This window comes from Chiloscyllium plagiosum, chromosome 24 (assembly GCF_004010195.1).
Source record: "Chiloscyllium plagiosum isolate BGI_BamShark_2017 chromosome 24, ASM401019v2, whole genome shotgun sequence".
Classification (NCBI taxonomy): Eukaryota; Metazoa; Chordata; class Chondrichthyes; order Orectolobiformes; family Hemiscylliidae; genus Chiloscyllium; species Chiloscyllium plagiosum.
In genome coordinates this window covers 20,311,293-20,326,090 of record NC_057733.1, presented here as the reverse complement: position 1 = coordinate 20,326,090, position 14,798 = coordinate 20,311,293, and the positions used below count along the sequence as shown (strand labels likewise).

At 40.2% G+C, this 14,798-nt stretch overlaps 1 long non-coding RNA gene across 3 annotated transcripts in view; it reads right to left on the bottom strand.

The window, feature by feature from the left end:
* LOC122562051 overlaps positions 1 to 14,798 on the bottom strand; it is an 85,792-nt gene that overhangs the window by 8,029 nt on the left and 62,965 nt on the right. For all 3 annotated transcript variants that reach the window (XR_006315199.1, XR_006315197.1, XR_006315200.1), the window contains one exon: positions 1,104 to 1,142. This is a non-coding gene — a long non-coding RNA (uncharacterized LOC122562051). The remainder of the gene's footprint in view (positions 1 to 1,103; positions 1,143 to 14,798) is intronic.

Here is a 14,798-nt window from a genome sequence, read left to right as displayed (position 1 = left end):
GGGTCTGTTTGGAGGTGGCGGAAATGTCGGTGGATGATTTGGTTTATGCGAAGGTTGGTAGGGTGGAAGGTGAGCACCAGGGGCGTTCTGTCCTTGTTACGGTTGGAGGGGTGGGATCTGAGGGCAAAGGTGCGGGATGTCGACGAGATGCGTTGGAGGGCATCTTTAACCACGTGGGAAGGGAAATTACGGTCTCTAAAGAAGGAAGCTATCTGGTGTGTTCTGTGGTGGAACTGGTCCTCCTGGGAGCAGATCCGGTGGAGGCGCTACCAAATGGCCTCATTATGAATGCTTGGCTGAGGTCCAAAATGCCGAGTAAATTCACATCAGTGACAGTCTGTTTCCACACCTTGAAGGGGAGGAATTGCATTGTGTGTTTGGCATATTTGAAATTACGGTCTCTAAAGAAGGAAGCTATCTGGTGTGTTCTGTGGTGGAACTGGTCCTCCTGGGAGCAGATCCGGTGGAGGCGCTACCAAATGGCCTCATTATGAATGCTTGGCTGAGGTCCAAAATGCCGAGTAAATTCACATCAGTGACAGTCTGTTTCCACACCTTGAAGGGGAGGAATTGCATTGTGTGTTTGGCATATTTGTTATCTGGTAATATGTTATACTTTCCCTGTTGCATTTTTTTTCAATCTCTGTTTGCTAATTTGGTCAAGATTGAGATGTGTGAAGTAGATTTTAAAATTCTGTATTCATACTATGAATGGATATGGTTATTGATACTTAATAAGGTTGTAAAATGACTTTTTTTTTCAAAAGCGGTTTTTAAAAGTTGTTTTACTTATTGTGTCAATTTCAAAAACATTTCAAATACTTTCCAGATGCCAATTGCTGATTGGTTCTGTACATAGAGGATATTATTGGAGTGGGCCTGGAACATTCACGGTGGACGTGGAAATAACACTAGCATAAGAGAAGGGAAATGGAAGGGCTATGGAAAAGCCATGGAATTTGGTGGGTTATTGATGATTTGTCAGGATAAGAGGAGCATGGAAGGACATGGGGGAAATGAGGGGGTATGGGCAATAGTATTTCCTAATCAAAAGTGTCCCAACTCTATAACAGATTTCCCCCAAAGTTCATGAATTAGGTTACCTGACAGGGTTCCCACAGCTTTCAGGAATTCAGTTGCCTCTACAAAAATACAAAATATAGGGAAATTTGAATTTCCAGCAGGAACTAAATTGTAAACCACTCATAACTTTATGAAAGCATCAGGTCCTGACACACTATGATTCCTGACCTGATGCAAATGGTAACCCATCATGCCTCCACTTTGGCCTCCCCAACTCGAGTTTGAACCAGTGCAGAAGACCTTTCTTCTAAGCCTGCAGGAATCTATCTCATTACGCTTCACTGTACTATCTGAATATATCACTTATATCTTGCTGAGCAGAAATGGACACAAATCGCAGAAATATTCAGACCAGAGGACTATATCGATCATTACTTCCTTTGCCTTATCTTCTACTTTCCTGGCTAATTATTTCAGCCAATTATTTTCTTTAATAGTTGACGCTATCTACTGGATGAATATATCAAGTCTAATAAAACTTCTAAATCTCTTCCAACTTCATTCTTAGCTGCTTGAACACTGTTCATGAAGGGCATATGTTTCCCATATTTCCTTTCCTCTTTGCAGTACCTTCTATTTTTCACTATATTGCATTTCATCTGCCATCCATATGTACATAGCCATATACATACATCGAGCTATTTTATAGTTTTTTGATATAACTTTAGATAATGACTTGTCGTTTCTTAACTATCAATAATACATACCATATTGATAGATTTTAAGATTTATAGATTGCTTGTAGAGTTACCTTCAGAATGACTATGTTGTACTGTTACACAGGCTAATGTCTATAATGCATATCACATCACTGGTGTAAACAACTGAATGTGATGTTGACTCACACCAGTCAACATAAAATGTGGAGCATTTAGAATAATTATCCATTGGTTTGACTAATGTGCTTTCATGGAAAGAATACCTTTCATCATCACAAGACTGTTATTAGCTGAATTGAAAGCTTATGTTTTGCAGATTTCAGAGCTGTGATTTGTGCTCTCTATTGATTTTAAGTAATTATGTTAAGAAATCTGCAGGAAGTGCTCTGGTATTGGGGGGTGGGGGGGGGGGGGGGGTGCGGGGAGAGGGGGGATGGGCTGGGTCTTTGATCTAATGCAAACCTGACCCACTTTCTGTTTGGAGACTGTCCGTATATCTTGAGGCAACCTGGATGTAAGTACTGCAGCAGCATTACATCAGGCAATGAGGAAGCTTAAAGGGGTTGAAATGTCCAGTACATTAGAAGGATGGCTCTCACTGATTACATGAACCACTTTAGAAGGTGCATCTCTAGGTCTAATAAGAAGTGGAGATGGCTGCTATATGCCTTCACCTTCTGTAGGAAAGGTCTAAGACTTGATGACGTTGCAGGACCTACCAGATTGCAAGCTCAGGAAACGGCAGTGTCTGCAGTGGAAAGGGGGGAATCCAATGGGGGATTTGGGGGAGGGGCATAGTGGCTAGCTGCAGCACAGATGGGAGGAGAAAAGTCCCATTTGGGTTGGTAGATGGTAGTGAATGTGGCTCTGGATTTTCTGCATTTTCCTTTGTAATTCTGCTCAATTTCAAGAAGAATTATGGAGAAGTAATCCTACCATCTCCACAAATACATTTTGCTATCCATGTTTTGTTATCACACAGAATATCGATTTGCATTATAGAACCATAAAAGATCCTGCACAAGATTTACTTTCCTCCTCTTTAATGCTTCCCATTAAACAGTCAGCTGAATGCATGTATTGGCAGGAGAAGCAGAATTTCAGTCAAGCTCAAACCTGCAATAACAGAAGTATGAGATGAATAGTTTGACCTCTGTACTACTTGGCTGCTCTCTCAAATTACTTCTTTTTAAAGATTGGAGCTGTGTGGATAAACCCAACTGTTATTTGAAACCTATTGAATTAATTCCAACTGAGGAACAGTGATTATTGTTTTCTCCTGTTTCATCTTGTGTAGATGGGCATCAAAATGCTTGTGTATTGACAGGGAATATCTTTGGATGCTTATCTCAGGCATCCAGTTTTTCTGCAGTGATTGCTCTGACATAATTTCCATGTATATATTCATAGACCCCTGCTCAGGTTTCTAAATAGATGTTTTGGAGCATTGAAACACTTAGTATGGTTGAATCTTAATAAATGCGTAAGGATTTTGCACAGAAATTATGTTTTTTCATTGGATTTTCTACATAGAAATAGTAAATATGAATGACCAGCAGTTATTTTACATTGCATCTGAATTGTGCCGAGATTTGTTTAATCTGCATTTGACAATATTTAGATCTCATTCAACATGCTGACACCTTATGCTGTAGATATATCCAACATTAAATCACCTGTACAGTGGAAGCTTGTGGCAAAATCTGAACTGATTTCTCTCATTTCATAAAGAGAAATTGTATGCTATCCTGGACATACATTCATACTTTCTTTTGAAACATCCAAGAGTTAATCCTTTCAACAGCCGTGATACTAAACCTTCCTCCAGTCCACCCCATTGTCCCACTTCCTCTCATGGAAATGTTTCTCCTTCTGTTTCCCTCAAATGTAAATTCTCACTCTTCTTTCCACTCTTCCCCAATCGTAGATTGCATCTTGACATTCTTCTCTAGTTCCCTCCCACTGCATTATTTTTTTGCTGCAATTTATCTGACGTTCTCAAAACTATCATGAGACGAGGAACACATCAGATAAAAGTGAAGGGTGTAGCTGGGGAGCAGAATGTACAATTCTGCACAACATGGGTAAGTGAGTTTGAAATGCTGGTTCTCCAATTACAATGAGACATCCAACACTGGGTTTGCTATACATTGCTGCCAGCTTTTTTGGACTTGCTGTTATTCATGTATCATTAGTTTGAGCACAACGACAACAAACCCCTCAGTTATTTTTTCCTCTGGTGTTACAAAATAATTTTGTCGCTAATTTGGTGCACTCCATTTAAGATGATCTTGCCTAATGTCAGTGTTATTGAGCTCAAAACCCCTACAGATATGAAGAGTTAACATTTGCACAAAGTTTGGAAAATCCGTTATGCAACTAACCAATTTTAGAATTGGTTACCTCCAGAGCAATCAATTCAATTCAGAAGGTAAATTAAATTTAATACTCTCTACCAGGATGGTATTTAACCCTTTGACAAAGGGTTGACAAAGGGTTTGACAAAGGGAGCTTTGACAAAGGGCCAGTTAGACTCGAAACGTCAGCTCTTTTCTCTCTTACAGATGTTGCCAGACCTTCTGAGATTTTCCAGCATTTCTCTTTTGGTATTTAACCCTATTTCTTACATGGCGTAGGTCTTCAATGAAGACTGAAATGCTGAAATGTATATATAGTTCAGTCCTGCAGTGTGCACATGTGCATTGGTTAGTACTTTTTAGTATATTCTTACTTAACATTGTCCTTCATTTTATATCCCACCCACTACTTTCTTGTTATCTATCGTTTGTCTATTTTTGTCACTATACGATTGTTACATATTTGCTTGTTTTGAAACTGATTGTTTAGTTTATGAGGTCTTGTGATGCAATGGGTAGCATTCCTGCCTGTGTGTTGGACCTCCAAGTCCACCTATGGTCATCAAAAATGTTTCATCATGTGATCAAACATTAGTTGAAGAGTGCGGTGCTGGAAAAGCACAGCTGGTCAGGCAGCATCCGAGAAGTAGGAGAGTCGATGTTTTGAGCATAAGCACTCCATCAGGAAATGGGCTTATGCTCGAAACATTGATTCCCCTGCTTCTCAGATGCTGTCTGACTGGCTGTGCTTTTCCAGCACCACACTCTTCGATTCTGATCTGCAGCATCAGCAATCCTCACTTTCTCCACAAGTCAAACATTACTTAAACTCAAACCTACAAATTCTTCCAACATTTGCCAATGGCAGTTGGTACGATTTAAAGAGATTTTGGTTGACCCTGAGATGGAAAGAAGCTTGTCACCTTGCCCATCTGCCCATCACTCTCCATAGCTCCATTGTAAAAAAGGCATGTGAAGGAACACATTCAGGAACTTGTACTCCCAAAGTGTATTGTGACACCTCACCTCTACTAAGTTATATATGAATTTTTCAATACAAGTCACACTGCAATATAGATTTTGGGGTGCAAGTGTGTTTTTGAACAAAATATCAATATTAAATGTATTAAGATGTCAGAAGATCCATTATTGTAGTGTGAGAGTCAAGTATAGCATTAATATGTTTGTGGATTATGTTTTTCAGTGGAATTTGAGAGGTAAGGGAATGTGATTATTTTTCTGTTGCATTTTATAGCATTCAAAATGATATTATAGAGTCATAGAATCATAGAGGTGTACAACATGGAAACAAGCCCTTTGGTCCAACCCGTCCATGCCGAGCAGATATCCCAACCCAATCTCGTCCCATCTGCTAGCACCCGGTCCATATCCCTCCAAACCCTTCCCATTCATATACCCATCCAAATGCCTTTTAAATGTTGCAATTGTACCAGCCTCCACCACATCCTCTGGCAGCTCATTCCATTACACGTACTACCCTCTACATGAAAAAGTTGCCCCTTAGGTCTCTTTTATATCTTGTTCCCCTCTCACCCTAAACCTATGCCCTCTAGTTCTGGACTTTGTCTATTTATCCTATCCATGCCCCTCATAATTTTGTAAACCTTTATAAGGTCACCCCTCAGCCTTCGATGCTCCATGGAAAAGAGCCCCAGCCTGTTCAGCCTTTCCTTATAGCTCAAATCCTCCTTGATGAAGGATAAGAAAAGTCAAATGGAGTAGTTTTTTTGATATGGCTGATTTTGCGACTTGAGATTCAATTTTAGAATCACTTAAACTTACAGCATAGAAAGAGACCATTTGATACAATGTGCCTATGCCAACTGTGTGAAAGAGCTGTCCAACTATCCTGCATTAGCCGCCCTTTCCCTGTAGCCTTCCCTTTCCCTTTTGGAAAAAGGAAAAACTCAGAAAAAATATGATTTAGATATAAAACATTCTGCTTAAAAATAATTGACACCATATTTTTGGAACAAGTTGTGATCAATTTATCCAGCCACAGATGGGAAAGTGATCCAAAGGATGCAACTGGAAAATGTGAGGTGTCCACTGAGGACAATTGTTTAGGCAACTTACATTTAAGGGAACAATCATTGGCAGCATTCAGAATGAAATGTTTGGAGCAGGCATCCAAAGGAAGCTAAATCAAATTTCTTTTGGGATTGCTGTGAGCTGGGAATTACAAATTCTGTTCTGTATGTACAGTGGCATTCTGCTCATCCTGAGCCTATAAACAAATATAGAGATGAAGTGCATGTGCAAGTTTTCTGTAGGAACTTGGATTTGTTTTCAAAAAATGCTTCAATTACTTTTGTAATTAACAAATTAATTTGTTTTATGAGTCAGTCTAACGTTGACAAAGGACTCCTACATCTCCAAGATTTAGATTATAGAGTAATAGAATATTACAGCACGGAAGCAGATCCATCGGTCCAACCAGTCCATGCCGAAGATAACCCCAAACGCTCCAAACGTTACTTGGATAACTGTGGTAATTCTAGAGCTAATACATGCAAACGAGCGCTGACCCATGCGGGGATGCGTGCATTTATCAGACGAAAACCAATCTGTGTTCGCCTGGCAGCTTTAGTGACTCTAGATAACCTCGGGCAGTCCTCGTGATGATGATGACTCATTCGAATGTCTGTCCTATCAAGTTTCGATGGTACTTTCTGTGCCTACCATGGTGACCATGGGTAACGGGGAATCAGGGTTCGATTCTGGAGAGGGAGCCTGAGAAACAGCTACCACATCCAAGGAAGGCAGCAGGCGCGCAAATTACCCACTCCCGACTCGGGGAGGTAGTGACAAAAAATAACAATACAGGACTAAAAAAAAACCACTGGGCGACACAGTGGCTCAGTGTTAGCACTGCTGCCTGACTACTCCAAACCTTTCCTGTTCATGTTAAATGTTGTAACTGTGCCCACATCCACCACTTCCTCAGGAAGTTCATTCCACATGTGAACCACTCTCTGTGTAAAAGGTTTGCCTCTCATGTCTTTTTTAAATCTCTCTCCTCTTTCTTTAAAAATGCCCCCTAGTCATGAAATCCTCCATCCTGGGGAAAAGACATCTACTACTAATGCTATCTATACCCCTCATGATTTTACAAACCTCTATAAGGTCAGCTTTCAACCTCCAACATTCCAGTGTGAAGTCCCAGCCTAACCAGTCTTTCTTTATAATTCAAACCTTCCATATGCAGCAACATCCTGGTGAGCTCCTCTGGCTAGTTTAATAATACCCTTCCTATAACTGGGCAACCAGAATTGGACACTGTACTCCAGATTAGGCCTCACCAATGTCCTGTACAACCTCAACTTATTTGATTTGTCATATTTCACGTGAATGGAGCACAAGTTGTAGAAACATAATTTGAGCTGAAGCAAAATATAAAGCTGCAAATGCTAGAGAAACTCGACAGGTCTGGCAGCATCTGTGGAGAGGGGAATAGAGTTAACGTTTTGAGACCAATATGACTTCTTCAGAACTCCAAACTTGTGCTGAGACATTGCTTCAATGGAGTAAGTCAGGTTAAGCTAATTACTAATGACGCAGTTCTGAGGGAAGGCAGTCAAATTGTAAAAAACAATTTTTCTTTAAGAATTGCAACAAGTGCTGTGCAGAAATTGATTCCATTATATTCCCTCCATGTTTGTTTTCCAGTGTTGTCTATATATTTGTACACTAGTATTCCAATCCTTATGTCCTAAACTATGGACCTTGATCCTATCAGAAGATGAGTTACCGCAGATGTCCAGGTTTTACAGGTGTTAAATTAACCAAACTAATTGGGATATGGAATTGGAGTGCTTAGGAAATTCATTGAAGTAGAGAAATTGAAATCTTATCTGATTACTTGCAAGTTCAAATTAACTATAACCAGTTTTATATTTTGTTTCCCTGCATGAATGCGTTTCCCGAGGGACTAACTATTTACCGTTGTCCTTCTTTGACAAGAGAGGGATTTCCTTTTAAAATTTTAGCTGACAAATGTCATTAAGTCCAGAGAAGTTGAAGCCTCATGGAGTAAACATTGAACATGTGATCTCTATACCAGTAGTGCTCAAGGAAATAATAAAGACTAGCAGAAAAATAGAAAAGTTGTTGAACAGCTCTGCCATTTTTAAGACAATTTGAAGTGGATTTAATCATTAGTCCATATCCAGAAACAGCAAAAATATCAAAATCACAGAAATATTACAGCACAGACGGAGGGCATTTGACCCATTGTGTTTGTATTGGCATTCCAAATGTATAATTTACTTAATGTCATTCTCACACTTTCTCCCAATTACTGAGCACATTCTTCTTTAGCAGACGACAAACTAATTCCCATTTGAATGCTTTTATTGAATGTGCCTCAATCATACTATTAGGTAGTACATTCCAATCTGTCGCCACTTGTTGCATGAATTTATTTTTAATATTGCTTTTGCTTCTTTCGTCAATTAGTTTAAACCTTTGTTTTCTCATTCTTGATTGAGTAGTAACAGTTTCTTCCTCGCTATCTTGTTCAGCCCCCTTAATATTTGAATAACTATTATATAATCTCTCAGCCTACTTTTTTCCAAGGGAACTAGCACTAACCTTTCCAATTTTCTTTCATAACTGAAGTTCCTTAACCTTGAGACTATTCAAGTGAATCTTTTCCACCCTTTTTCCAATGCCTTCATACCTTTCCTACAGTGTGGCACCCAGAATTATATGCAATACTCCAGCTGAGATTGAACTAGTGCCTTGTACAACTTCAACATAAACTGCTTCAACTCCATTTCCCTATTAATAAAACCTAGGATACTCAATATTTTATCGACCATGCTGTCAAACTCTGCTGCCACCCTCTTGTGCATATACACAGTCAGCTCCCTCCCCTTCCGATCCCCTTTAGTGTTGTATCATTTTGTTTTGTACTGTCTTTCCTCATTCTTCTCACCAAAATGAATCATTTCACATTTGGTACTTTAAGCTGTGACATCTTTATGTGTGTTATGTCACTTTCATAAAAGCTCCTGCTGGAATTATTTCTATGTGAATGAAAGCTCTAGCTGGGGTGAAAATCTGAGTGGTATCATGACTGCACAAAGAATTCTATTCAGCCTATCAGGTCTATGTTGTCTCTCCATCGCACATTCCATTCAGTTCTATTCTCTTACTGAATTCTCAGAGCCATGCACATTTATTTCCTTCATGCCCAGATAATTTCCTATTGAAATCAGTGGTCATTGCTGCTTTTACCAACCTTGCAGGACATTGCTATTTGCTGCTTATTAAAGTTCTTCTGTACATTGTCCCCTGCACCTCTTGCCTCAAGCCTTGGATCTATGACTACTGGAACCTATGCTTTATTTCTGTATTTGATCTGAACCTGTCACGATCTTGTACACCTCTTTCACATCTCTCCTCAATGTCCTTTGATCTAAACAAAACAACATTGGGAACACTAACATCTCATGGTGTCCACCAGAGGATGGATCTTATGATCCTATTGGTTACATGTTACTTTCTTCATGAGACCTGGCGAGATTTCTTGCTACATTGTAAAAACACCATGTCATTAACCACCTACCCCCCCCACCCCATAGCACTCCTCCAATCCCATGTCACTTTAATTGTCCCATTCACCTTGGCCAGAAGTACTTGCCACTTATTAGATATCCTGGAATGGACTGGCATCCTTAGCACCTGTGCCATCTTTATACCCTAGTCGAACAACTTTACCAAGTGTTGGGATTTCAGAATTGTTCATCGCTAGCATTGTAATGGCACAGTAGACCCAAACCCTTGCTGCTCATGATGTATAGTTGGCATAGCTGACACCTCTTCACACATATAACTAGACTTCCTTGCCCCAGTTTCTGTCTAACCACTAGGCCCATGCAGCTTATCTGTCCTTAGCCTCATCCTACCCTACCACATTCTCTAAGTGACCTCTAACTTGTTCACTGCAGACCAGCATCTCACTATTGTCCAATGGGGATCTGTCATAGGCAGGAAAGCATTCAGAGAATTGTAGAAATTAGTTTTTATTTACAGTCAGCAAAAGTGAACAGAAAAAAAACCCAATAGAGGTGGCAGTTCACCCAAAATTCATGATGACTAACAACTATTTTCCAGTCCATGCATGTCTTCTGCAGCTTTCATCCATTGGGAAGTGGGTGTTAATCAGAACCCGATTGGCTTGTAGTGCCTAAAACAGCTGAGCTCTCTCATACACAATGAGAGCTTCCTCCAGCTCAATGTCTTCATCCTCTTCCTTCTCCTTGGAACATTATTCCTATTCTCTCAGTTCCTCAACAGTCTCTTTGCCTCCATCAATTATGCAGAACAATTATCGAGGCTAAAGCCTCTACCCCTCTTGCAATCCCGCTGCATCTTGAGAGACTCCCTGTACTGCTTGATTCTCAGCCTCTGTGGCAACCTGCCTGCTGCTCCTGGCCTCCCTATGACACCTGCTGCTCCAGCATCTGCCTTCACCTCCTTAGCAAGGCAGCTGTTGCGACTAACATCCCCTAAGCGGCTGGATCCCTGACTTCTGTTGGCAGGGATCTGGCTTGGAACAGAACATAAGAAACAGAACAGGCTGTTAGATCAAAGAAGGGTCAATACTGGCAGACCCTGCAGATGACAGCAACACCCACTCCTCCATACAGTGTGACATACCGCATCCTGACAACAAGAGCCATGTATAGAATCTCTTTGGGATATAGAGCTACTTGGGTGAGAATACATGAAGGTAGAGATTGCAGGCAATAGTGAGAGATTTAGAGCATGTATCTTGATAGGTGGTTGGGATAGAGTGATTGTGAGATTGCGAGAAGATGGTGGCTCTAATGCTGGTGGAATGGAAAAGGTTATTGACCTTCCTCCTGCATTGCTGGGCATTTCTCCAGACAGTCCATTTTAGTCCAGATGGCAACTTTGGACTAGACTGGCATGGTTTGGAGTTGTGGCTTCCTTTGGTTATCCTGAGAAAGAGATGTCCCATCTCTGCCCCACCTGTCTGTCAGGACCTTCAGGTCCCTGCCATGAAAGTAGGGCAGTAATTTCTCCCGTTTGCAATGTCTAGGGCAAATGTTAGGAATGATGCAGGGCAGCAGTGGACTGACAGTACATGCCTGGGTGCACAGCAGTCTTTTACAGATGATGGGAAAGTAAAGGTGCTGGGTGAATTCCAGAATAGCTTGGTAGTGTTGAATTGCTGGGGACAATGTGTGGAACAATGGGACCAGGATTGGATGTGAGGGATTATCACAGGGTGAGTTAGGTAGTTAATGGGGCAAATTCAGCAAGATGCATTGAAAAAACTCTCACAGTCTTGTAGCAAATACTGCTGCAAAAAACTTGGCAGAATATGAAAACAGCCAAAAAAGCATAAGATTCAGTTTTAGAGACTTGGGCTGGCTCTGCAGAATTTAAAAATATACATCAGCATCAATGTGGAATCAACTGTTATTTGTATGGGCTGCAGTCGTTTAATTTTCTTGTAAAGATTTTAGGGCAGTATGACTGTTTCAATGGACCTCAATTCTGTAAGCGTAAAATTTGAAAATTGTACATATGCTTAGAGAAAAAAATGTGTCACAGACACATTATCAAGAGCAGGTTTGAAGGACATTGAGGGGTGTGATGTGCATGGACTTACCTAAAATGGTTGCTGTGTAACTCATGATTAATGTCAATATGTTATTACTGTTAATGTGACATCAAAATTATGTTAAAATCATTTTTATAGGTAATGAAAATGCCTCTTAAAGATAATTATTTTGTTCTTCTGGGGGCAGGGAGCTGTGATGCATGGCGTGAATTTATAAATGTATTTTAGTACATTTGGTTCACAGATTGGATTTTGAACTAGTAGCATCTGATGTTTGGTCTATGTGTATGAGGGGTTTGAATGATTAACTTGCCCATATTTCTGGAAACATGATTTCTTTAAAAGCCAATATGAGAGAGGGAGCCCTGTGGATTTTTTTTTTGTATTGAGAGAGTTTTATGAGCAAACATTGTGGAGCAATAGCTTGCTTTCCATTTAGAAGTATCTGCATTTTTTTACTTAGGTGCAAGAAATATAGTTTGGAAAGGTGGTGTTTTCATTTTGTAACATTCTTGGTAGAAGTTAGTTGTGTAAAATAGTTTTTCCTGAAGAATGGAGATAGTTTAGAATAATTAGGAAATATGTTCCTTCAGCATTTTTGTTTGAAAGTTCCAGAGCGGAAGTGTTTAGTTAGAAATCTCAAGGGATATTCGAAGGTGAGAAATTCTAAATTGAGATGTGTGACTAATCCATGAAAGAGGTTCCAAACTCTCAAGAGCTGGAATTAAAAAAATTGATATTAAACCTATAGATATAATAGAGAAGTGAACTCTTCTCTTATTTAAATTTGGTAAAATAATGGTGTTGGGAAAGATGGGATTGTGTTGTACTGTGTGTTTCAAAATCTTTCAACTTGTGTTATATGTAAATAGCCTGATTTATTCAATCTTATTTTCTTTTGTCTAACCAACTTCTGTTTTGTTGTTGAAATTAAATCTGCATCACTACATGCTTGCTTTTAGATAACCTCTTGTGGTTTTTAAAAATCAAAATATGATCTATCAAGCCAGATTTTAGTCTGGCATCTGACTTATCCAGTAACAATATCAGGTGTGATCATAGCACCTGACAGTTTGAACAACTGATTTGATTTCTGTGTGATATTCTAATATTAGGCTGTCAAAAGACCAAAAAGTTTGTAAATCTCCCCCAATAAAGAGGCCTGGCACTTCCACTAATCCTGTACTAGCAAAAGCAACTTAAAAACACTTCAGATCATTTTCCCCTCACCAGAGTAATACTCTGGTGAGCATTTGTGTGGCTGAACACATGCTGACAATGATTATGAAAAGGTGTTAACAGGTCATAGCATGTGCCAAAGTCACTTTACAACCAACCTGATATCAGGATCCACTCATACTGGATATGTCTGATGCAGGTTTGGCACACCCACATTAATGTCAGGTGGTCCATGCAGATCATGTCAGAAGTAGCTGGAAACATTCCATTGGCGCTTTGGCAGTTTGTGGTTACCATGGAACCAGCACTTACAAACCCAGGTTTAACAGTCACTGTCTTCAAATTAGTGTCATCAACCAGTTTGCAAAGCAGATTACATTCTATAAATAAAAAGCCAGTTTAAAGTTTGAACTGCAGGAGTTGCAGCCAATGTCCCAGTTATAATTAACGCACCCATGCTCATTTTGATCATGTATCAAATTCCTCAGGTGGTGGCGATACTGGATTCTCACACTAGGCTGTTGCATGTTGGTTTGATGCCAATGAAATGCAACACTCATCTCCAGCCATTGCTCAAAAAGTTGCTCCAAACTTTACACGGGCATCTGTCTGCTAGCGTACAACCAGCTTGTGAGATCAATCACATTCCAGGAGCCCACAGAGGTTACTCATCATCTAAAATCAAGCCACCATGAACAAACACTTAAAACTAAAAAAAGGTGGCTATTCATTTTTTATGCTTTTTGAAAACATTTTCACCATTTTGTTTTAATTAATCAAACAGTTAAGTACATCTATTGTCTGAAGAAGTGTAGTGTAACCATTAATAGGAATGTTAAGCAGGCAAACCAGAGCTTAATAAGTTGCTTTACGAACTAAATTTATAGGATGGTGATTTTCACAATTTGCAAGGAATTTATTTACAACCGCTCATAATTAATTGGTTTTGCACCTTGTCATAACAGTTCAAGTTAATTATTAATGGAAGTGTTTTGAGTTTTTTCCATTCTTTTTTGGTTCATGATTTGTGAGCGTTATTGGTAAGGCCAGCCTTTGTTGCCTATCCCTAATTTCTCAAGAAGTGAGTGATTTGCTCAGCTATTCTAGAGGGCAATTAAAATGCAGCCATATTACTATGGGTCACATGTAGGCTGCACCAGTTAAACAGGGCAATGAACTTCCTTAAAGCACATCTGTGAATTACGTGAAGTTTTGCAATAATCAATGTCCTAAGGCTCAGGACAAGGATAGACGGGTTACAGTTAGGGGGAGGAAAGGGGACAGACAGACAGTGCAGAGATCCCCTGTGGACATTGCCCTCAGCAATAGGTATACCGTTTTGGATACTGCTGGGGGGGAATGACCTACCAGCGGAAAGCCATAGCAGTCAGTTCTCTGGCACTGAGCCTGACACTGTGGCAAAGAAGGGAAGGGGGCAGAATAGAAAAGTACTCGTGTTAGGGGACTCGATTGTTAGGGGAATCAACAGGAGATTTTGTGGTCAGGATCGGGAATCCCGGAAGGTATGTTGCCTCCCTGGTGCCAGGGTCCGCGACGTCTCCGAACCGGTGTATAAGGTTCTAAAAGGGGAGGGCGAACAGCCAGAAATCGTGTTACATATTGGCACTAATGATATAGCCAGAAAAAGGATTGAGGATATAAAAAGTGATTTCAGGGAGTTAGGATGGAAGCTGCAAAGCAGGACGAACAGAGTAGCGTTCTCGAGTTTACTACCGGTGCCACGAGGTAGCAAGGTGAGGAACAGGGAGCGGGCGCAGCTTAACACATGGCTGCGCAGCTGGTGTAGGAGGGAGGGCTTCAGATATGTAGATAATTGGGATGCCTTCTGGGGAAGGTGGGACCTGTACAAGAAGGACGGGTTGCATCTGAACTGGAAGG